Here is a 3,636-nt window from a genome sequence, read left to right as displayed (position 1 = left end):
TATTCCAGCCAGCTGCAATTATACTCAGGGCCGGTGCAAGGCATCTAGGCGCCCTAGGCAAACCTACAGGATTCTGCCCCCCCCCCCCGCCACCCTACCAACTTCTCACATACACAATTGACTTTTAACATTTTTATTAGCTATATTTTTAGATTAACAACATAAATAATAGCAACAATAAATACCATGATGATGTAACAGTAACATCAATAACTGGCACATTTTACAGGAAATGTACTGGAAGAAGTGCAATAATAAATAATACTATAAAAGTAGCAGCAATAACATTAACAATGTACAGGAAATGTACTGGAAGAAGTACAACAAATAAAAAAACAGTATAACAGCAGCAATAACATTAACACTTTGTACTGGAAGTGTACTGAAAGAAAATGCAGCCATAAATTAGATTTTTACTTTCCATGCCTTCAATTTAGCAAATTTAGAGACAAGCTCTTCGAGATCCGTTTGTTGAGCGATCTCATGTTCTATTGACAAAAGAGAGAGACCAACAAGTCTTTCTTGCATCATGGAAGATCGAATATATGTTTTAATCAACTTCAGCTTTGAAAAGCTTCTCTCACCACTGGCCACAGACACAGGGAGGGTCAGAAGGATGCAAAGAGCGATACATGTGTTTGGGACAATATCTGTCATCTCACTTTTACACAAAAAGTTTAATACACCTTGTGGAGATGTACACTCTGGAACTCGTCTTGCAATACTTTGTAATTCACTACATAAATCAGAAGCATTAATGTCTTTGGAGTCCCCATGTTGTAAAGGTTGCTCTAACTTGAAATAATCTTCCATAATTTCCATCATTGTTCTATTCTGTAATCTATGAACATTATAAAGGAAGCCAAACACAGAACTAATTTGATTCATCTGTGTGAATCTTTCTTCAACTGATTGTATAGCTGTATCAAGCACAGCAAATTAAAACTCTACTTTGAATTTTTCCTTTGGGCTTCAGATAGGTGCATCCTCTGCTTCATAGATGAACTGTTTTCTCTTTGTACTAATGCGAACAGGTTCTGCATCAAACTGCGCTGGTACCCCGAATGCTTCAGCAAGTTCGCCAGCCTCGTCCAGTGCTTTTCCAAACCCTTCATCACTCCTGCAGTCTACAAGAAATGTCTTTGTTTCATTCAATTGTTTAATTGCATTGTGTATGTCATATTCCTTTGTCTGAAGCTGTTTGCTAGTCATATTGACCTCAAACAATATACGATACCAAACCACTAGAGAAACCATAAATGCAAAAGCCGAAATGGCTTTTGCAAGACCTTCTGCCTGTATTTTCGTGGTGTTGCCAGATGCTCTAGTGAGGGTAATGTCATTATATATTTCAGTTAGGGCATCATAAATATCACCAAGCTGAAAGCGTAGAGGTAGACTAGGCACATAGCGCATTAGAACTTCCCATCGACGTGGGGATGCGGAGAAGTACACATACACATGTTGTACTAAATCAAAAAAGGCTGTGGCCGCCAAACAACACTTAGCAGCATCATTCACAACTAAATTTAAAGAATGTGCACTGCAAGGAACAAACAACGTTCTTGGATTAACATCCATAATTCTTCGTTGCACACCATTTTCCTTCCCTTTCATATTGCTTCCATTATCGTAGCCTTGGCCATGTAAATTTACAACAGGTAATGACATCTTTTCTAACTGGTGAAGGATAATATCTGTCATACCAGCACCACTAGTTTCCTTTAGTGGCAGAAATCCTAAGAAATGTTCTTTTATGCACACAGGTTCATGATCATCAGGTAATGAAGCTATGTTCACAAAGCGAAGGATCATGGTCATTTGTTCAACGTGGCTTACATCAGGTGTACAATCAACAATTATTGAAAAATACTTGGCCACTTCGGCAGATTGAATAATTTCTTCTTTGATGGTCTTGGATAAAAACAGTATTAATTAATTCAGTATATCTTTCCCAAGGTAATGTACATGGGTCTCTTTATCTTTTATTTTGCGAACATGTTCCCTCATTAAGGGGTCGAACAAGGCAAGGTATTCCAAAAATTTTAGGAAGTTCCCATTTCCCGCTGTGTGCAATATTTCATTTGTTCCACAAAAGGCCAGATTTTGCATACCGAGAACTCGCACTAAAGCAATCAGTCGTATAAGAATTTGCTGCCAGTAGTTTTCTTTTTTTTTGATAATGCGCATATTTTCTCCATCAATAGTTTTTTTGTTTCTCAGTCGTATTTCAAGCTCCTTCCAGTTTTGAGAATTTTCCAAATGTGCATTACTTCTCTAATGTTGTGACAGAATTGCAGTGATATTCTTCCAATCTTTTGAACCTTTGTCAGAGAGAGATGATGGTGGGTTGTTTGTGTAATTACCAAACAACTTGCAACAAAAGCAAAATACAGAGTTATTTGATATAGAATATTGTAGCCACTGACGGTGCATTATGTCACCATTAGGAAGTCTTCTTTTGTAATAATTTGTTAAAAATCTTCTCTGATTGGCATCTTTTTTTTTTTTTTTTTTACACTTAGTTTTTATTTATATTTTTAAAATCTTACACGTACAGCTGACAAAAAGAGCATGTGAGCTGACATAGAAAGACATAGAAGTTACAAAAGACAAATTTACATACAATACATTTACAACATTTACAACATGCAAGTCAGTCAAGTCCGGTAGAGTTCGTATGGCTACGTGCATTGGTGAGTAATACATATGGTGGTGGCTCATAGTATATATTAGGTTAGAATATTTATGGTGGGCCTGCCTTTTTAGTCGCTATGTCTTGGTGCTATTGTCTTATCCTTGCTAGGTGCCTGTTATTGGACATTTAACACAGTCTGATATAAAGTCAATCCTCCGAGTATTCTATCAAGAGTTTATCAGAAGTACCTGGAACTTTTCGTGCTCAATAAAAAAAAAATAATAATAAAAAAAAAATGTATATATATATATTTATGATCAACTTTTTCTCTTCCTATTGTGATGTGTCTAAGTCCATTTTTACCCAATTCATTAACTCCTTTTTTACATATACATGTGTACTTTCATCGCATATTAAGTAGTGAAGTTAGTGATAAACCAATAAACAATGCCCCCCCCTTTTTTTTTTCTTTCTTCCTTTCTTCACCTTGCCCTTTCCTTATTCTCATTGTGTTATTCTTTGTTTTATTAAATTAATACCTTATAGAAATACTGTCAGTGTGCATATTTTGTTATATATTTATTATTTATTTTACTGTGTGCCTCGTACTCCAATAGCGCGAGGCTTTCCATCTACACCATATTGTGTCGTATTTACTCAGTGTATTTCTGTTAACGGCTAAGTACTTCTCTTGTTCAGCTGTGTAATTGACCAGCGCTATCCATTCTTCTATCACTGGCCCGGTTTTAGCCAGCCAGTATCTAGAGACTATTACCTTAGCTAAGGAGGACATACATAGTACATACATTTTTAGGCCCCAGTCTATTCTGGTATTTTCAAAAATATTCAATAAACAGCCCTTCGGCGACATTAGCTCTCTCTTAACCCCAGTGTTTATCATTATACGTATAACTTGTTCCCAGAATTCAGACACTGGTTGGCACTCCCATAGCAAGTGAAAAAATGTACCCGGGAATTTTTTGCACCTAATACAGGTT

At 36.4% G+C, this 3,636-nt stretch overlaps 1 pseudogene; it reads right to left on the bottom strand.

Annotated features, from left to right (window-relative positions):
- Positions 1-405: 405 nt before the first annotated feature.
- LOC146005770 (zinc finger MYM-type protein 1-like) lies at positions 406-2,190 on the bottom strand (annotated as a pseudogene).
- Between the last annotated feature and the right edge of the window lie 1,446 nt (positions 2,191-3,636).

This window comes from Crinia signifera, chromosome 5 (genome assembly GCF_055691185.1).
Source record: "Crinia signifera chromosome 5, ASM5569118v1, whole genome shotgun sequence".
NCBI classification, from domain to species: Eukaryota; Metazoa; Chordata; class Amphibia; order Anura; family Myobatrachidae; genus Crinia; species Crinia signifera.
Note: the sequence above shows the minus strand (reverse complement) of the source record. Positions and strands in the feature narration are given on the sequence as shown.